The 22210-nt window shown below is 35.6% G+C and overlaps 1 long non-coding RNA gene across 1 annotated transcript in view; it reads right to left on the bottom strand.

The window, feature by feature from the left end:
* Positions 1-22210, bottom strand: part of LOC139697532 (uncharacterized) — a 225495-nt gene that overhangs the window by 134468 nt on the left and 68817 nt on the right. The gene's annotated exons all lie outside the window — the stretch shown is intronic.

Below are 22210 nucleotides of genomic sequence, written 5' to 3'. Positions count from 1 at the left end.
CCTAATCTTACCCCAATCCTCGCTCTCGACTCGCTTCCTCCTCAATTTGCCTCCATCCTCCACAGCCCCACACCCCAACCAATTCCAGAGCAAGCGGGAGCTTTCCTCTCCCGACTTCCGCCTCAGGGCCGGCACGCCCGGCCCTGCCCGCCTCTCTCCTGAGGCTCCCTCTTCCGACCGGGACTCGCGTTTAAAACTTCTCCCCGCCCCCTCATATCCTTCCAAGCTCTCTTCTCTTTAATACAACACGACGTGGTATTAGGTGCATATTTTTCAATACTTACATTCAGGAAAATGCACACAAGTTTTGCTTTTAATTTGTTATGGATGGTGTCATGCATGTAGCATAATTTCAAAAGATTCCACATTTTTTTCTAATTGCGGAGGAAGTCATCAAAAGTTGATTGTAACAGGATAACGGATATTTAAATTCAACAGGAATTGTGTTTATTGTTTCATCTCTGAGAAGTAAAAAAAACACCTACCGACCAATGCGTCAAAATTGGCCTATTTATATTTTTTTTTACTTTTTTAATATCACCAATAGTGGTAAATGGTCGTCACAGCGAAATACTATTAAAGTTAAGGAATAAAATGAACTCAGTCAGTGGCTGACAACGCTATCAGTAGCAATATCGTAACGCGCGTGTATTATTTAAATATTCCCGATACATGGAAGGAAATGCCGATATAAAATGTATAGGCAGAAAAAACTCTAATCATTACAGAAACCATCGCTGAAATTTAACAAGAATTTCTCACGAAAAATACAATTTAAAAACAAAATACATTTAAATCTTTTAAGACACTAAACGAATGCTTTCACGTCTTTCAAGCCTCTCCACGGCATCAAAACTCAGGTAATTCCCCACTACTGTGTTAAAGTAAAACCTCATATTAAAGCATATTTACAAATTAATTGAAAAAGGTTTTCACATTGCATTTATATTAGCATTTGTTCTATATAGATACAAATCAGTTCTATTTATATTTGTGACTAATATTAACTAAAAGTTTTTCCAACTTCGAACAGTGAGTGACTAACGAGTACAGGGCTCAAGTGAGAAGTAAAATACGGTCAGCCAAAAATACCAAAAATAAAACAGCTTAACAACTCACGATATTGTCTTAATATTAACATAAGATATTAATTCTTGAAAACTCAATTTGGTTATTTTACTCCATTTAAGTAGTTTTATTTTTCTTAACGTGTATGTTGTAATGAATTCTCATGAAAATGCACAATCAATGCCCAATTGCGATAATTCAGGATTTACGCAACACGGGTTAGATTTTTTTTAAAGCTCTCAAATTTTAATTACTTAAATTTCATCACAATGTGAGGGAAACAAATATTTGCGAAATTATATGCAAGTCACATTTTTATTCAACATGACAGGTTAATATCAGAATAAAAAATGTTTTGTTGCTATATAATTCCAAATATCGTGTTAAAACGTTTAGTTTTTTGTATAATGTTTCTATTCAGGGTCACTAATGCATTTTTAAATCCAAAATTGAATAGCTACCTTGAAAGGAAACAATTAAGTCACATGGGTGTTGTACGTTTTATTTGGTGATAAGCTTCTTTTGATCATGCCTCAAGCTATATTTGTACTGTTACAAGAGGACTTTGATCTCTGAGTACAATAAACTTTTCATTTATACTCCAAGCACCACCTGTTTGGAGCACCCCTTTTACCCTCTCCCATTCCCGATTTCCCTCCTGTCTCCCCACCTGACCCTGGGTCCCCGCGTCATCAGACGTTAATTAGGGTTTCAACCCCTTTCTCTCCATACCTTATCCAACTCTACCCCCACTCCCAAATGGTCCGCTGACAAAGACCCTTCCTGCCCTACCGCACGGCAATCGCTCCTCTTGGCCGAACTCTAGACCACGTGATTCTCGTCTCTTTGACCCCACTCTTTCCCGCGTTTCCTCAATCTTCACTCCCACCACTCTGCCCCTCCTCAATTGCGTCGTAATACACGTCCGAGGTTAGACAAGCGACCCTGAACAGCCTCCGCTGCTCATCTATTGGCGGATAATAAGCTTTTGAGGGCCGAGGGAATGAAATGAGAGAGTTTGCCATTCCCGAAAAGAAGACACTTACTGGCACTCCTTAAAGGTAATGGAATAGGGAACGTGATGCCCCGGGCGAGTCCCTATGGACGCAAAGGTTGCTGTGGAGAATTAAGGACAGGACTCGGGGTTAATTCAGAAGAGTAATCGCCAACATCTACATCTAACCCTGCAAGCCACGGCAAGGGCTAGTGGCAGAAGGTGTTAGGCCACCTCCCGTTGTAAAAAATATAACCTTAAATATAGGTAAAAATTGATATTTAGTTTCCAGGCATGCGAAACTCTGCGCATTATGTTTTACACTGCTTACGTCCATGAACTTTAAAAGGGAAACAGGATACCTTAAGTCCGTCAGTTTGGCAATCAGTTTCTATGCAACTACACTCTGTATCTGGCCAGCAAATGTAATGGGGGGCTACAATTATTCCTACAGAGTTTTGGTTTCAAGAAGATGATTTTTCACCGTAAATCCGTTTGTAATATATCCATTATATGTTAACACAAGTTATTCAAATGTGCCAACTTCGGTAAAGACGAAGAACGAACATCCAACTTAGCTAACGGGAATAGAAAAACAGTATGCACATGATGACGCTTGCAACTGTCGCGAAAAGACGCAGGCAATTATCTACCAGGCAATATACATGTATAAATTTTACTAGTTTCTAAAGACTGCAGTTAAGAATTTGATAAGATTAAAGATAATGAGCTGCATAGAAACTAGGGGAATTGAAAGAATGCTAGCGTATTTTTAACATAGTTGGATTTTTTAAGATAACTGACCAGAGACTGTATCACAGTTTGGGATGCACTCTTTGTAAACTCAAAAGAAATGAGAAAGGATGGGGTTCGTTTAAGTGCTAAATTTGCTAAAAAAAAGCTAAATGGCATTTTTATAGGGATTTGAAGTATATTAAAAAAATATGAGATTGAGATTAAAATGGCAAGCGGGCACACTCAATGAATATAAAAATAAATAGCTTCACCGTGTATAAAGAACCACATTTAAACATAAAAGAAAACTTGTATGCTAAATTAATAAAAACTACTCTTCTCCATCCATCCATTTGATGGACGCTTAATGTTATAAAAAAATAATTAATTCTGGTGCTCAAATCCCCGAAAGCCATAAAAACATCCAGATAGATATCCCTAGAATCAGATGTTGTATAAGTACTTTATGACTTCGGATTTTTATCACAAATACCAAATTTCATCTTTCCCATATTATTGTTTAAGAAACTGAGACACTTTGACTTCCTCTCTCGGCTTTATTAACTTTCCTATTAAAAAAAACCAGCGTGAACAGCCTTATTCCGCATTACCCCTTATTTTCATCGCTTTCTATTCCTACGTTTTATGTTCACTGCTATCCCAGGAATACTCTGAGGGAGTCATAACATCTGGTGTATTTAGAGAGGCCATGGAAGAATGCTAGCGTGCCTTTAAGCTGTTATCTCAAGGGTCAAATTTTGGGTTGGAAGACTGGAAATTTTTCCGCTGAGACGGATATTCCCTGCACTCACGAAAATACCATTTGCCTCATCTCCTCTTCCCATCAACTTCCTGCCGCACCTTTCTGGGTCAAAAAAACAACGAACCGGCCACATTCTCTTTATCAATTAAAGTGACAAAATAATTCAGTGAAAAGTTACGTGTCTTGAACCGGTATGCACGAAAAAAGATCCTTTCTTTCTTTCTTTCTCTGAAAAATCACCAAAATGTTGTCGTAAAAAGAGTAGAGGGAATAAGTTAGCCGTGAACCCACGTAGAGTCTCTAATGGACACTTCAGGAGTAGGACCGAAAGACATAGTAACCAAAGTGAGATCAAGTACCAATCCCACTGCACTCAAGGAAATAAGATGGCCGTGATAGTAGAAGGTACTCCACGACCGATGGCACAATTTGCGGCTTTAATGATTGAAAGGTATTTCGGATATGGGATGAATACAGGAAAGATGATAGGATGAAGTCCAACGTTGTTTATGCACTTTGATTTTCAATTAAAGAGCAAGGTAATTCATTTCGACTTAATTTCCAAATTATATATACTATAAACTGATATGCTTCTTACAGAACACCACGTTACACTCAGGGAGATACTGGGTTGTCGGCGTGGGAGGACAGAGTAGTGGCACTTTTGTCAGGCTCTCCACCTTTTCCTACACTCAATATACAGTGAATCCATTAAAAACGACAGTTCAACACTTTTATATGTAACAGTAGATGCAGAACGTAACGTACGAAGATAACGTGTTGCCCGTATTATAAGCCCGTATTGTAGGCCGAGAACGACAAACTATTAATGAAGCATACCCTCTTAACTATATCATTCTATGCATAATTACTTATGAAAATGATGAATTTTATCTAAGCACTTCGTAGAAATAAATGATCAAAAAAGATGAACTGAAATAATTACAGGAAGTTAGTAAAAAATGATTGAAACACGTCGATACATTTCACCAGTTATGAGTCTATTGACTTATTCGACATAGCAACGAGTTTGTACGGCATACTGTACCTATGCTACGTCATTAAAACAGTTGATCATAGGAAGTTACAAAATGTATATCAACTCAGTAAAACATTTTGCCCGAAATCACTAGCAAAGAGTTCTTGTAGCAGGCATGCCATTACACGACCCGAAGAAAATTCCTCTACCCATAGAGATAACGTAAAAAACAATAACGTGGTCATCACATGATTTGATATTGGCCATAAACTGAACTGAAAAAAGTCATAGTTTGGATAAAATTAACAAATATGACTAAAGCTCATTCAGATCTATGTGACTTTCAGAGGAATATGGTTCTTGATTCTAAACTCTTTCCCAATTACACATTACTCTTTCCACTTTCTGAAATTGTGTCCTTGTAATTGTATAGCAAATGCTCAAGGTCGATGGATTCCAATGAATTTAAATGAGTTAATACACCTCAGATATTACTAATTTTAAAAAATGTCTGAAGCGCCATTACATCACATGATGTACTATAGTTAGACGTTAATGTATCGTAATAAATTAATTTTTCATATTAAAAAAGTACACTTACTTTTATTCAAAGTACTGGTTAATATTTCAAATGGGTTTAGTACTATTTAAAAATTCACAAGTGGGCATTATTACTTTAAAAAATATATATTCATTCTCAGGCACAAGCATATTGTAGCGTTTAGACACATTGACTATGAGTCCTTATATAATAAGTCGTAAATTTCACAAAAAACAGTGAAAATCCAGCAAAAAGAAAATCATCCCTTTAAAATACGCATGAGCAGGAATTATTCTTTTGTAGCATCATATGATTTTACTGAGGAAAACAATCGATGCATATTTCAATATTCCATCAAAAGCTTAATTTATATTCAAGGGATGCTCCTGTTATATGCCAATTGGTCAGTCGTACCATGTAATAGGGGGTGACGGGGACCAGAAATTGCAAATATGGCGCTGAATTCAGCACACATAATGGTGGATTCATTCTATTAAATTACTTAACTTTAGCAGGTGCTTCATCCACTTGCATGGACATGTAACATTATTTAAATAAAAATAAATTGCATTATCAGATTCAAAAACATAATTCGTAGCTTTCCTCAGACGGCTTACTAAGAAATTATTATTTATAAGATAAATTGATCAGAGGGTATACCAGTTTGGTAAATACGGTCATCTGTAAATCTAACGATGAGTATTCATGTGGAAATAAAGAATTACCTTTGATTGTCACCATTTATGCAGCTTATAACTGGAATTCACGGCTTATATCGAATAAGTAAGAATAAATTACCATAGATACAAATGAAGACCAAACTTTAAAAAATAAAAACTATCGATCTTGATGGAAAGATTTTACTGAAGAGTAAATATTCCCTTTAGTGAACGTTATCACCTGGTAGTATCGAATTAGATGCCTTGAGTGAAGATCTAAGATCAATCTACCAAGTCATATCGTTTATACTGCTGTCCATTGTTGAACTTCTTGATATATCCGTTCCGAGTAAATAGATTTACACTGCTATAAAATATTTACAACCATGATATAAGGATCCATGTGTCTTCGGCAAAATTCGGCCACAATGGACGTTATCTTCGCGTATATCTGACGATGAAATTATACCCTAGTACGTATTAGACACCCAGGACTTCTTGCAATTCGAGCTCCCAAGTCCAGCCGCAAAAAACTATATTTCGTAGGAACAAATTCGGAATACTTGGGCCGGGTAAAATTTTAGAATAGTCTGATATCGATGAGAACTCAAGGCTAGAGCAATTACGCTCAACTAGCAACAACCTTTCAAAACTCCGAATCCCTTTTACGTTTCGGGAATTCACAATGTTCCTCCTCAAATCTCCACTTCCCCTTCAACGTTCCCCCACCTTTAACCGCGTATTCTCCTCCCTCCCAATCTCACCGAAATATACACCCAAAAACAAATATACCTTTTCTTCCGAAAATCCGATCTCACCGCCCACGCCCCAACCTCCGCGCGGGGAAGTTAGTTCCCAAAGGCGAGGTCCCGGATAAGAAACACTCCCAACTGCCTCCTTCTCTCTCTGCGCAATAACAAAAGCTCTCTCCCCCCCCGCTCCAGTAATCCTCTCTATTTTGTTTCCCCCTCCCAGCTCCTTCACCCCTAAGTAATATTTTCCCGAAGAAGACGCGCATTCCTAGGATATTTTCGCTCCGCCAAAATTCATCTTGGTACCACAGAAACATGCAGATATTTCTTGTTTTCGGGATTGCATCGTCTCAAGAGTGAAGTGCCTCCCACCAAACTCTTTCGTGCTCCTTATTGAAACGAGTTTGCTCGCTTTCGTGATTTATTTCAACGAAAAACATTTTCACTATTCTTCCTATCTTATTTTGTGAACGGTTTTGTTTCAACAAAGAAGTTGTCTCTGAGCGCTACAAATTTACTGTCGCAGATGCAGCTACACTCGAAACAAAACTGTTGAATGAAACGAATGGCAACACGGTTGGAAACACGCAGCTATTTTTTTGCGTTTTTGTTTGTAAGCAGCAGTAGAACAGTAGTTTTGATTTGATGCTTTTTAAGAATGATTGGACTGTTTACAAATAATTTAGTATGTTTGATGAATAAATCATCTATTATTTGTTCGAATCCGTATAAATAATACCACATTATTTTTAGAAGATACCAAACTTCAGGAATTGTGTCAATGAGCATTAATGGAAACTCGAATAAGGTCTCTAGACATAAATGTTTAATATAATGTACTCCCAGTAATTGTCGGCCGTTTTCCATAAGTCTTACAAATATTAAATTCAATCCTTCCACCTTTCCCTTTACTTGAGTTTCGGCTTTTTAACTGTGTTCCTTATACACTTTTTAAATGTTCCCATTTCCTAATATCTATTTTTATATTATTTTCCTGATATCTTTATTATGTATTATTTCCCCCTTCGCACTACGGTAAGATCATACCGAAAAGAAAAACTTTTTGAGACCTATGAAGTTGACAAGCCAATGAGAAAGGAGAATTTTATATATTTAGTATTTCGTTACCGTGAGGGGAGATACCGTGAGAGGGTAGGTTCTTTTCTCCATTTATCCTAAATATAATGATATTTTTGCACCAATTACAATGACTTTTATGAATAACTATTCCTAACCGGATAGAAAAAATGTGGGGAAGCTGATTTCTAGTTGCAACTAATTTAAATATAAAAAACCCACACTTAATTGACACCAAGTAATGCGATAGTAACATTTGTAAGAATATATGTACATACACAACACTACTTACGAGTCAATCATACTTTTATTTGACCCTTTTATTAAAACAAATGCATTACAATTAAAATATTATAGGCCACTCATTGCAACCAAAGTAAAAAATCCAAACATTTAAATTCCTCTTTTCAGTTGCATGTATTTAGCCTACAATTTGAGTGCTCCCTTCTCCAGAATTTATCCTGAGCAGATGAGTACTGGAAGCAGCTTTAGATTTTATTGTCATAATTCCCCTCAAGCTCTCCGAAAAAGCCTTTGGATGTAATGCAAGGTTAAAAAAATATATATATAAAGGATTTTTTCCTTTCCTTCCTTCCTTTCCTTGCGGTTTTATTTAAATATTAGTTTCGCAAAAAGCATTTAATTCGGTTCTGATTTTCACTCTTTTATTATAAATCTCTCCTTACACAGTTCGAGTTTAATTTTATTGTGGTGATGGCAGAAAATAAGAGGATCCCACCTCACTCCATAAGTTCTTGAATTAAATCGGATTTCCGGAAACAAAGTTGAAATAGAAATAAAAATTCATTGGCAGTCACCGTTTGCGTGATACATTCAAGATCGATTGATATTCCGCGCCAATGACCATTAGTCATCAGATGTTTAAACTGTAAAAAAATTCAATATTCAGTGCTATTTTGCTTTTATATTCTCCTTAAATCGAAAATATAAAGGAAGTACAGTTGGAAGATGGTACATCGTACATCTCCCTCTCTCTGGCGACGACTTGCCATTTCATATTTTTCATACAACAGAGTATCAAATAATACCGTGCACTCTGATCAGCGGAAAATTCCTAATAGACAGTGCTAAAAAATTTCTAAGAAATGAGAAGATTAGAAAAAAATTGTACCTGTGACTTATGGCCAATCTTACTAGTAACTGCCGTCAATTTTTCCATTCCAAACCCGCATTCTTCACAAGTAACGGTCATCCAGGCGATGATACACGTGTAAATAGGGTCAGAAGAAAATTGAAAATAATAAGGAATTACCAAACCCTTATCTTAGTGATGAACTTTTTTACCATTGAGATTCCTTCACTGTTTGTACAAACACTGTTGCACCTACAGTATTCCGGTCAACCATTAATTCTCCTCAAATTGATAGTACGGCGTGATTCCAATCTAAAAGACTCAACATAATAAAGCTATCAGAGGAATTAAATTTTATTATTCGCGGTATTGGATAAAAATAACATTTCAGATGTTAATCAAAATATATGCCAGAACTTATGAAAAAGGATGCAATATTTTGCATTAAAATCATCTTTAATTGATGTAAAACTTGTATAAAATATCGATCTATGTCAGCAATAATATGAAAGTGTTAGTTGCTAATTTTTCCTATTCCATGTATATTCATTTTCAATATCATCAACAACCCAATTACACTTTTAAAAAATATTACATATAGGATTAATAAAGGAGCGCTGAGGGGAAAGAACGTTTTTATCTGGGAGGCAAGTTTTGGGTAAAAAACGTCTGTTCGAGGCTCGATCAAAATATCTTTGGAAAACGTGAGCACAGCTTATTTATTGAGACAAAACCTCAATGATAGAGTCTATATTCTAAATGCTTTCATAAAATGTGGCATATAATGAATTAAAACATAAAATATTATAAAACCAATATAATGAAAAAGGCGTGGTTTAGGGGTGAATATGAGATCGTTTCCAAAAAATGTTTGAGGTAAATATTATATTTTTACATTGTGTTTTTATAGCTGAATATTACTCTATGAAACTCAAGAAATATGCAATGAAATTAGAATAATTTCATTGAATATTTCTTGATTGGAATGAAAAATTTACTGGGAAATTTCTACATTCCCACTCAAGATGCAGAATGATAGAAAATTTTAGAGTTGGAAGTATCGCCACCAGACTCATTACGAAGAAGGTAACCTTAATGCTCTTTGAATTTAATGATAAAGAGGATTCACCTTTAATTCTCAAATTTTGGAATGCATGTTCGCTCAAAAGTACTTGAGATAGAATTAATTGCGATGGACATATAGCAAATATAATGAATAAGCTAAGAAGATTGCCACACTTTCTACAAAATTTTCTCCAAAAGTAGCGATATTTATTCTTATTATATTCTTTCAAAAAAAGTGAGGCCCATTTTTTTTAATAGCAGAATAGTTTTAATTTAACACCTTTCTTTTAAAATGTTTTGAAATATTTGCCAGACTTGCCAGAATAAATTTTCTCTATATTTTGTTACAATGCCTTCGTGCATATTTAAAAGCTACCTAAAGATAAAATGGATGTTTGCCTCTTTTTTCTCACAGAATAGAAGTTTCGAGAATTTCACTCAAATATAAAATGACAATTGAATTTATTTAAAAAAAATTTCCCATGCCAGTTTCAGTACCTCGATGAAGCTAACATGAATTTCTAGGCTAATTACGTAGATCGGGCATTGAAAGAATACAGACATCAGCCGCTTAACAGATGGCTATAAAGGCCCAATATGACTTTCAAAATGTTAAGAGCTCTTTAAAAATAGAACACATTAACAAATTAATGAAAATCACCTAATTGCAAGCTAATGCCACTTTACTTTAATAGCGAGCTTCCTGAGACCCTTTACCACAGATTCTATGGAAGTTTTCTGGAAACTGCTTAGTAGTGCAACTAATCCTGCACGGAAAAAAAATAATGAAACATAATGATTCCCACGCCGGAATAAGCAATCGAATATGGGCAGTGGTGACGGGCTCTGCAGATATGCTGCTGCAGGTGAATAGCAGCGATTTGATTTGATACATCCGAAATGCAAATGCGCATTCAACACTTCAAAATTGGCAAGAATAACGTATGACGATAACATGCAAGGATCAAGGTCCGCGTTTGTTGTTCCCACCGGCCGGAAACTTCCGTCTCTGTCAGCCACCCCAACGAGCTAGCCGAACAAATAGATTCACAGCCCAGGCCAAAGGGACTAAAGTTATAATGGGCTTCGCCCGCGGTCCCGATTTCCAGATTTGGTAGTAAACCCATACACTCCGATTCCAACTTTGTGGCATGCGATTATATGCCGGGGATTAAGAGACTAACCCAAACATTCTATGAAAGAAACCGCAAGAAGTGCATTTCCAGCCTCAATGTGTGGTTTAAAGTACAACATAAATATAAAGAGAAAGGTTTTTAATTTTACAACTCTTTTTCGCGTGATCTTCATGCTGGGTAGAGCCTGGAATGAGAAAATAATTTTTACATGCCGCAAGAATCAAGTTAATTAGCCCTGCCTAATTAAATGGCACTTTTTGAAATTACTAAAGACTAGAAAATATTTATAAATGGTTCTTAAGGGGCAATAATTTGAAGTAATGGGATTAATTAAATGTTCTCAAACTATGAAGGAAATTTAACCTCGTCGGCTTCCATTTGCTCGAATTTATCTAATAGCTTTTGCACTGGATAAAATTGAAAACCGGTGCTGTATTTATGACGATGATAGATTCAGGCAAAATATTTACGTAGTTCGCCAGAAAAACGATACTGTCGAAGCTTGAATTCACTGAAGTATGATTAACGTATGCCTACAGCCATAGATTAGAGCTATGGACCTTTTAAGGAATTCTCATTCCATTAATCTGTTTAAATCCTGGTATTCGGTCCGTTACTCCTTTATGTGTGTGTACATACACACACACACATATTTTTACACAAATTTAGAGCAGGTATCAACACCACCAAAAAGCAGTTTATTTCTGAAAATATTATTTTAACGAAGCGATTGGGGAAATATAAGCTTAAAGTTGCACTTATAAAATTTGCACGGAATAAATTATTCAATAGTAGGAATAACCAATTTATGCGGGATACTTTCTGAAACTAAAAAGGTTGCTCGTTATTTGTGTGGTCTGGTGATCAATAGGAATGCTTATGATCAAGAACATTTTTTGTAAAGATATCCCCGGACAATCAAGAATTCGATTTGAGAACGTACAGTAAGGGCACTAAAATAAGATATAAATTACTATATTTATAATACTCTAAAGAAAATAAAAACTTAATAAGGATTAAATTCATCCGCAAGAAAACTCCAAAAAAATATACTAATCTTTTGCTGTCCAATTTTGGTTGGCACATATGACAATACACGCAAAAGAATGTAATGGGGGAAAAAATTTCAAAAAAATCATCATGGAGGTTGGAAAGAGTATTCTCAATTAATTAAAATAATAAGAGGAAATTGAAGAATAATGTTGACAAACATCTACAGCGCTCGCAAATAATGATAAACCACTTCGACTTTGTCACAGTCTCAGTGGGCTTAAATCTCTTTGTCAGTGATCTCCATTAAAATAAATGACAGAAAAACGTGAGAATTTTAAAGGGTTTTAAGTTATTTCATTTAATCCAAGTCAAAGACACGTCGGCTATAACGCTCTCACCCGCGATTAGAAACCAAATTTTCATAGAAAAAATTCGACACCTAAATTCCATATTTCCTCTTTTCTTGAAGAGGCGTTGGAGTGGGAAGCTGTTTTGAGGGTAGTGAGAAAAGAAGGTTGCCTTAGCTGGCCAAAAGCATGTACAATATTGCTAGGAGCAAGATGACAGTGATATAAGGTCAACTGAGAATCAAAAATCATAAACTCATTTAACTTGAGTTTAAAGTTTTCGTTTGGCCCATACTACCCGTAGTTCACCCCTTCTGTTGATTTCGGATCACTTAAATAGATGTATGTGCACAGTTCATTGAGCTTAGCTAGAAAAGGCCAAGTCTTGATGACTGAAGTGGTGAGTATGTCAGCAGCCAAATAACAGATATCGGGCCAACCGCAGTTCATGTTTTCCATTCGTTTTAAGCGTGTAGTTTTGTACTCTGACACTAAAGTGCTTTATTGTGAGATCGATTGGAAATGGTTTTGGTATTCACATCACTTTAAATAAATTTCAATTCTCAGGAGACCATTCAAAATCCTACTTAGATAATTCGGACAAAATCTGGGGTTCGTTACTCATGCATATAAAAGGATTTTGCATGCAAAATGCTATACGTATTTCATCAAAAATCAGAAAGAAAATGAGCGGAACTGGATCCATACTTCATGGTTTGCACTTTAACGAAACTCAATAACTTAAGAGAATTTCATCTTGAAATCAGCGGTGAATATATCTGGGTTTTTTATTTTAGTGCTGATTTCAATCAAAAAGGCCCGTACTCTTTGAGTATGTTCTGTTGTCTTGAATATTTAAAAGATTATTGAAATTGTAACTTGAAACTAATATACCATCACAATCCATTATTCTATTATACGCAATTCTATATTAACATATGAATAGTTGTATCTTTTGTATATTTAATATGTAAGCATTTGTTCGTATTACAAAAGTTAATGATACTTAAATTGTAACTTGGATATTAATTTCTTGCCACTTTTTGCACTATAATTGCGTACTTCCAGAGAAAATATCCCCAGAAAAAAATAAATCAGAAAAGCACACGTTTTTTTACATATAAACTTGGATATTGGATCGTCTTTTCCGATGATTTGTCAATTCGACGGTGGCCCAATTCACAAGACTCTTTGGATATGCTGCTCGGTGCTCAAATGGGAGACACGAAATCAGGGGTCGAACGAAAAAGAAAATATTTGAGGAACACCAAATTGGGTGGATGAGAAATAAAACAAAAGCAAAGGTTGGATAAAGAATAAATACAAAGAGAAAGACCGGGGAAACGAGACAAAAATTGGAATGGGTTCCGCCATTAAAAGAGATCGAAGAGAAAGTTGCCCCAATTCGAACATCCCACCTCCGATTCGTCCTGAACACCTCTTCTCCTCCCTTCTCTTAGCATAACAGAAATAGCAAACCCTCCAGCCCTTTCATGAGGTTTGAGATCGTGTGAGCGTTGCGATTCTACAAATGAAAACCGGAGTAGCAAAATGAAATGACATTGTCATATATCAGAAGTGAGTTCATATCAATTTGCGTGTTAATATATATACTAATAAATGCATATATATATATATATATATATATATATATATATATATATAAATATATATATATATATATATACACACACACATACATAGAATGTGTGTATCTCATTTCAACTATATATATATATATACACACACACATACATAGAATGTGTGTATCTCATTTCAACTATATATATATATATATATATATATATATATATATATATACAGCTGAAAGAAAAAATACTTTTTAAAAATATTAACCAAAACAAAAACAACTCACTTCAATCTGTTAAAAAACTTTTTTTCAACTACACACTCCGAAAATACACAGTTATATTTATTTAAATGAATAAATATATAAATAGATAGATTCTGATTATCATGGCCGTGTGGCCGAAACGTTGAAATTACATATATGAGTTTCTTTTCTTTATATTTATATTTCTGTGTGTATATGTCTTAATCAATTTTATATACTAGCGATCAATAATACTAAAAAAGGAATAACATAAACATAGCTCACTTCGAAATATCGATGGCTACCTTCATCAGGGTATAGGGAGTCACTGACGGGAAAGCAAGGAAGTGAAGGAATACAGGAGGAGGGGGTTCAATAAAAAGTCATATTTAATTATTGATTGGTAGTTTAGAGGAAGGTGTCAGTAAATGAGAAAAATTTAGTCCTGGGGAGTGGCAGGATTTAAAATATAGATATAAGTTAACTCTAAAATCCTTTATTTTATTAGTGTGGCTGTTGGTGGGAAGGAGGCAATAATAGTAAAACAGTTATCGAAATTTCCGTTTTGGGTAGCTACGCTTTAAAATAAAAATAATAAATAAATATATTATATACTTTGTCGCGTTAAATTACGCTAAACGTTTTTCATTGCAGACGACCACGAAATGTGTCGAAGAAGTAGTTTTTTTTTAAAACGCGCGGCTGAAAAGCGCAATTGCATTAACTTTTGGAGAAAAATTTGAAATAATTGTACCCATATAAAAGATAAGTTTCTCTAAAGTTAGGAAATTGATTTATGCTATGCATGGGTGAACGTGTAAGTCTCACAGAATTCTTAGTAAAAGAAGTAGATGATTTCTTAATAGCCTGTAAATTTAGCAATAAAGGAACAAATACTATTGAAATAATTACTAACAGTTCATTTTTAAGCAAATGGATAGAAATTTGGTTTAATTGTTTGATATAATATTGAATATGATATTCTCCAAGTCATGGGTAAACAGATACTTTATGAGGTGACTCCAATATTAAGCAAATTTAACACTTTTTGTACTTGTTCCAACATTTTTTTGATGCTAATGTGTAAACAAATATTTCAATCCAACTTATTTTTCCATGAGAGTAAAAATCTATATTGTTCCAATTTCATTCGTTGTACGAGGTCTGTCCAAAAAGTACGCGAACTGAGGCCATAATAAATTTATTTTGCAAAACTTAAGTCTTCATCGATTATGTCCCCTTCAACGTACTCTCCATTCGTCGCTGTGCACTTACTCCATTTCCTTATCCACTGCTTAAAGCACTCTTGGAATTCAATTGTATTTAGGCTTTTTAGTTGTCCGGTCGTTTCTTCCTTTATTGTGTACACATCTTCCCAGTGATGTCCCCTCATCACATTTTCCCATTTTGGGAATAGGAAAAAGTCGCAGGGGGTGAGATCTGGCGAATGAGGAGGATGATCAAGGATGGTGATTGAATTTTTTGCCAGAACCTGGCGACCAATCAATGCTGAATATGCAGACGCATTGTCTCGGTGAAGGATCCATCCATCGCCTTGAGTCAAATTTGGTCGCACAAGACGCACGCGGTCTCTCAAAGCTTGAGAACTGTAACGTAGAGCCTTTATTGTTTGTCCTTCAGAAATAAATTCACGATGAACAGCACCTTCGACATCAAAGAAAGCTAGGAGCATGGCTTGGATTTTCGATCTCCTTTTTCTTGATTTTTTGGTTTGATTTAATCCACTTGAAAACAGAGTTTTCTTCAGAGCATTATCGCTGTAAAGAGTTGTCAACATTTCTGTAATTTCTAAATAACTTTTACCGCACTTCACCAAAAACTTGGTGTTGACTCGTTGCTCCGTGATTTCGTCAATTTCAATTTTTTTACAAATATTAAAAACAAGGGTAACAGAAACTAACATTACTGGCACCATACGCTCAGCTCGATGATCCGCCAAGCACAGATGGCTCATTGGGTCGCAGGCAACTAGCGCCAATAGTGGGCTATAAACCAGCCCGCAGTCAGTGGGTATTTTATTGAATCCCCCCGCCTTATTTCCTTTTTCGTATAACTAATTTAAAAAAATATGAAGAATTTAGATAGTATTAGAGAAATAGATTTTTCTAAATATTTCTATGGAACCTATTAACTATCTCTTACCACTACCTTAGTTTGATAAATTATGGATGAAAAAGTATAGTTTAAAGAGTGTCTGACGAATTAAATCTTCTATGATTGAGAAACTTAAGTAACACCACTGTTTTTTGTTAATCTAGAATTTTGTTCTATGGATAAATTGAAACATCTTAACTATTTATCTCAAATTTTCATGGTAAAATTTTTTCGTAGAAAAGTAGAGTTTTGTGGTCAAAGTGAAAAGGGCTAGATTGAATTTTGATGCGGCCAAAATATGGTGACTAAGTAAGTTATACTACTTAACAAAGATGGAAAAAGTGCAACTTCAATCACCATTCAAAATGTTAGCCGATACATTCAGAAAGCCCTTCAATTTATATATATATATATATATATATATATATATATATATATATATATATACAGAAACAGATATATGGAAAAGGGATAGGAACACATATAAAGGACGAACACAATAAAGGTGGGGAAGGCGGAATCGAACGGATCACAAGAGTAAAAATATTTCCTTGACCGGGACTCGAACCTCGGATCTTTCCACTTGCCGGGCGGATGCTCTTAACCACTTGAGCTATCGAGGAAACGTAATTTACCCTGAGATCCGTGGGTCTAATATGTCGCCAAGCGCCCCGATTCTTTAGCCAAGAGATGGCGTCAGGGGACTGTTTCACCCACCAAAGGAGAAATAGACAATACACAAGAGAAAGGACAGTGGTTTAGAATTCATACAACATCATACAGGAAAGGAACAGTGCGTTTCGTGGCACGCATAGCCAGAAGAAAGAGATGAACCACATTGGCCAAATACACATTCAAACACGAAATCCCGCCAAACGGCGATTAAATACTCATATATACAGAAACAGATATATGGAAAAGGGATAGGAACACATATAAAGGACGAACACAATAAAGGTGGGGAAGGCGGAATCGAACGGATCACAAGAGTAAAAATATTTCCTTGACCGGGACTCGAACCTCGGATCTTTCCACTTGCCGGGCGGATGCTCTTAACCACTTGAGCTATCGAGGAAACGTAATTTACCCTGAGATCCGTGGGTCTATGTGTTCCTATCCCTTTTCCATATATCTGTTTCTGTATATATGAGTATTTATTCACCGTTTGGCGGGATTTCGTGTTTGAATGTATATATATATATATATATATATATATATATATATATATATATATATATATATATATATATATATATATATATATATATATATATATATGTTTTATAAAAATTAATCCTTAATGCTATTTGGTGCAAATGAATTTTTCTGATATCCACTTCAGTTGAAGAAGGCTAATTGTTCAATTAAGTAGAAAAAACACCCGCTTTGAACCCGCATATCTGGCTGGAATAACAGAACTCTGTTTTTTTCTACAATTTAAATTTTCATAGAGAAAGAGCGAAAATGTCAAATTTAATTCCCATTCTAAAATATAGGGCAAATAGAGATTTTAAACATATTGTTCACTCGTGTTTATTTTTGGCATTTTAGATAGACATAGGAAATCAAATTGCACGAAATCATTACATTGATGGAATTAATAAATGAATAGATCCTGCAGCTTGGTGAAATTTACAGACATATTTTAGCAGAAAACGTGTTTCAGTATTTGAAGATGATCGTCATTCTTGATGCTGAAGCTTTAACTTTATAACTAAGATGAAGGATGCGCTGCCACAAGAGTTGTCCGTCACTCAACTTCAAGCGCAATCAGCGTTGGGGTGGTCGCGGCGGATAGAGAAAACCGAATCTCACCGTCTGTCAGCCGTTCACCTCTCGTCAAAATACGTACACCCAGCGCGGGGTCATCGGTGTCTTCTGTTCCCCCTTTTCACAGTCGTAAGGGTGATGTAGTACGATGCTGCTACAGCGCAACGTAATGACCAATCTCATGGGCAGGATAAGTACAAAGAGGAAGAATTAATTTCGCATACTTTACGAATTATATTTTACGCACATGTGATTCATTAAAAACATATTAAATAGTATTATAGCCAAACGAAATAAATGCAACTCGAGTCCCACAATGAATTCTGAATAAATGTATATGATGATATTAATGTAGTTATAAAGACAAATCCGTCTAATTTATTTCAGTCTCACATTTCAGTCTTTTATATAAGGTTTGTATAAAAATTATTTATATTAGAATCAATAACCACCGTGAATCCAGTGATCTGGGTTCATGGTGGTTATCCCAGTCAAGACGAATGATGTCTGAAATTGTTGCCTTGAGGAACCAATAGGTTTAGGCAAAGATCGTCGTAAAACTCACACATGATACATGTTTTGGGGCCAGGATATGGACCTTTTACCGCCAGAAAAAGATTGCATTATGAATTTTCCTTGCATCTTTGCAAGGTTGATGCGGCTTTCTAACTTATCAGTTGCAACGGCCTCCAATCAATGCAATAAAAATCGCAGAATATTACGATATGGAATAAATGGATCCCATATTCAGATCTGCCTGGACTCATGATATGTACTCCCTTGAAGTAGAATCCATCTCGAATTTTTCCTTTCCCTTTAGCACTCATATTATCTAACACTCCTCGATCGGATGCGTGAAAATGTAGCCTGAGATACTTTGTGGTTCGCGTCGGAGAGAGAGGTCGGTGGCCGTCTACGGAAGCTAGCCCAAACCGTCGCCCTCGGGCGAAGCCGTAAAACTTTTGTCTGATCCTTTACGAAGGGGGACAAGGATTTGAGTGGAGGCTGTTAGGATCTGTGTGAGACAGAGGAAGGGCCTGCCTGTTTGGTCGTGGTGTAAAAATTAAGGCGGAAGGTAGGGAGAGAGACGCCGCTGCAGACACAATGACGGATGGCGAGGGGAAAATTCAAGGGATGAGGGGAAGGGGATCCTCTCCCACGCATAAAAGGGTCTAAGAGAGAGTTTGATCCTCTTTGAGAATCAAAAAGGGGGCCTTTTGTGCTTCGCGCTTCGGTTGGCCCGCGTGTGTCCGCGTCTCCTTTCATCAGATCACCGTACGTTTGCGTTTGTGTATGTATGGGAACGGTCGACGGTTCAAATGTAGGAAGGAATGTTTGAACGCCGTTTTCACTGAGTGAATGAAATTTTCCGCGGTAACACACATCGTAATATATTGTTTTAAGCAAAGAATCATATATTTTGATTCGATCCAATTTTTTTCTATCGACTGAAATAACGGGTGGGAAGGGAACCATTGTAATGGCCCTCACGAGCTTGCATTGTTGCGAGGTTTTTAATTTACTTTCGAGGACCGTTTTTCCTTTTTAGATCACTCAGCTAAAGCAGAGTCATATAGACATACTATAAATAAATCACGGAAATATGCCTACCTTATCCGACCTTTAGCTTAAACCTCGGTCAATGACTGCAATTTTAACGGGAAAAGATGTTCTATTCAGGAACTTCTTTTTCAAAAATGTGAAACAATTCGTTTTTGAATACGTTCAGCCTCAAAAGATAATAGTTCAAATTTTTTTGATACAGGGATCATATTTGAAGAGACCACAAAACTCTTTAAAGAGAATTAATTTAACGATATGCTTTGTTATTTTAACTCCAATAAAGCTAGCTGAAGCTTACTCGTTGAATAACTGCAGCTCAATAATTTATACCCGGTGATTGTCAGTTTTGTGGCCTAATGCGCTGGTGTAATAGCCTAGTACTTCATAGATTATGAATTTAACTCTTTGAAAGCTGTTTGGGTGATTATTAACACCGAAGCCAACAAAATTGATTTTACCATTACTACGCAATGCTAAATCTACGTCACACGTAAATTCGCACAGCAAAATATTGACTCAGCTTCACAAAGTATTTAGCGATAACTAACTGACGAGGAACAAAGCAGTTCACCTACGTTTTTATTAATCAACCGAATCCAGCCATGTGCTTCATTTAATTTAGTAATATTATGTGAACTCTCTCCTCACATACCAAACTAATTTTCGTAGTTATTTTTATGCTATTTTTACGCTCGGTCGTATCATAAATTTGTTTGGTATGAGCATGGAATTCTTAAGAGGGAAAATCAAGAAAGAACTAAAAAAACCGTAAGGATAAAATTACCATAAAAAACTATTTCAAATCTATTAAAAAATTTTCTGAAAATTGTAAAGCATACACGATGACGCAATGGAAAAATATTTCATTAAACCTAACAGTTAATCAGTATAGAGCATTTTACAGTTGAAATATATGATAATTATAACAATAATATGCTGCAAAACGAATATATTTGGTTTCCCATCACCTGTGATTGCTCAATAATCACAGAAAATATTAACTCTGTCTAAATAGTGATGCCAAACCTTTGTAGAATACATGAAACGCAAAACAATTACCGCCAGAAAAATAACGAAATCGACGAGCGAGGGCATTATAACGGGCATGGAAAATGGCATATTTTTGGTATTATATTTTAGAAAGGTATTGGAAATTTCGATAATAATCAAAAATTTATATTTTAAACTTGAAAACTCACGTCGACAGGAAAGTTTCTTTCTGATAGTTGTATTGAGAAAGAGATGAGACCATGGAATGACTCAAATGTCATCGGAAATGTGATATGAGTTTTCAACGCAAAAACGTACCTATATTTTGTAGTGACAGTAAGTTTTTTCAAGTTACTGCGAATCTAAAAAATATTTCGCACTATATAAAACTTTATCGCAGGTATACCACGCCTTTTCGCTTACGTATTACTCGTACCAAGTAATTTAAACAAGAAGCACAAATTTAGTATCCAATGCGTGATTGTAATACCATCCCCCGTGGGTTTGACCAAGAAGTGTTTTGCCCTACGTACTAATTCCCTCCCCTCAGATATCCAAATAACGTTTTCCCCCAAAATAAGTGAAAGAATTCTAACTATAGAATAGAAAGTACCCTCTCTAGGTTTCATCTAAAAGCAGGTATGATGGTACTAGCATATAGGGGGAGATTTATCTCTATAATCCGTCCCAAGTTTTTAACCTCAGCTAAGAGAAAAATCACGTCCACACTTAATCCTTCCCAACGAGTCTCTTTCCACGAGTGGAGCAGATATCAGGCGAACGGCATGAAAATCTCGAAAGCTTGGACACCCTTGACTCCCTTCCTTTGCTCCTAGTTTGTGATTGTGGCTTGCAGTATTTCAATCAATGGGCGTAACTCAATGCAAATAGAGGAAAAAAGAACAGAGAATAATTTAATTGATAAACTTTCGAACTTTGTTGCAATTTTTATGCAATCTGCCATATGAAATGTCTCAATTTTAATATTTCTATGCGGAATTGTTTTTAAACGTCTCTCTTAGGGAAAATAGAGTGCTTTAGAGTGGTAAATGTACTTTCTACGGTCAATTTTACTTCCAATTGCCTTTTTTACCAATCTTTACCGTGGGCTGTGCTTCCAAAGTGACACATCGGCGCCCTGCGCCCCTCAGAACATTTGTCCTCATTGATTATTGTCTTTGTTAAATTAAATAACGTTATTACAGTACCTTATTCACTCTTCGTTATTTTAGGTCATGCGATCACTCATCCTTTCTAAGCATTCATTCAAGAAAAAAGTTTGGCTTCAGGTAACAATTAAGCCACTGACCTAAGTCCATCAAATAATTTTAACGGGAAATTCAAACACTATTTATTAAAAATTATTCAAGTGACGAGCGTATTAGAGATTTGTCTCTCTTAAACATCAAGAATTGATATCTTTGGTTACAGACTAACAAACTGGAAGTTTTTGTTCAAAGAATGAAGAATATTATGTAATATTTCACAAAAACTGTACTATGCTAAAACAAGTTTCAACGCATATCCGTTACCCTTGAGGACCGACCATTATTTTCTTTAAGTAATCAGATATATGAAGATTACGCCTGGAGGTAGAAACTACTTTTACCTGAGGACAGTTTAGCGAAAGAATGACTAGTTCTCCACATCGATTCGGTGATATTATAATTTAGTATATACTTTTCATTGTATATTACATTATTTGCAATAACAAGTATGCTATTATATGCACTTTA

The sequence above is a fragment of the Hetaerina americana genome, unplaced genomic scaffold (genome assembly GCF_022747635.1).
Source record: "Hetaerina americana unplaced genomic scaffold, ioHetAmer1.1.p SCAF_8, whole genome shotgun sequence".
NCBI classification, from domain to species: domain Eukaryota; kingdom Metazoa; phylum Arthropoda; class Insecta; order Odonata; family Calopterygidae; genus Hetaerina; species Hetaerina americana.
Note: the sequence above shows the minus strand (reverse complement) of the source record. Positions and strands in the feature narration are given on the sequence as shown.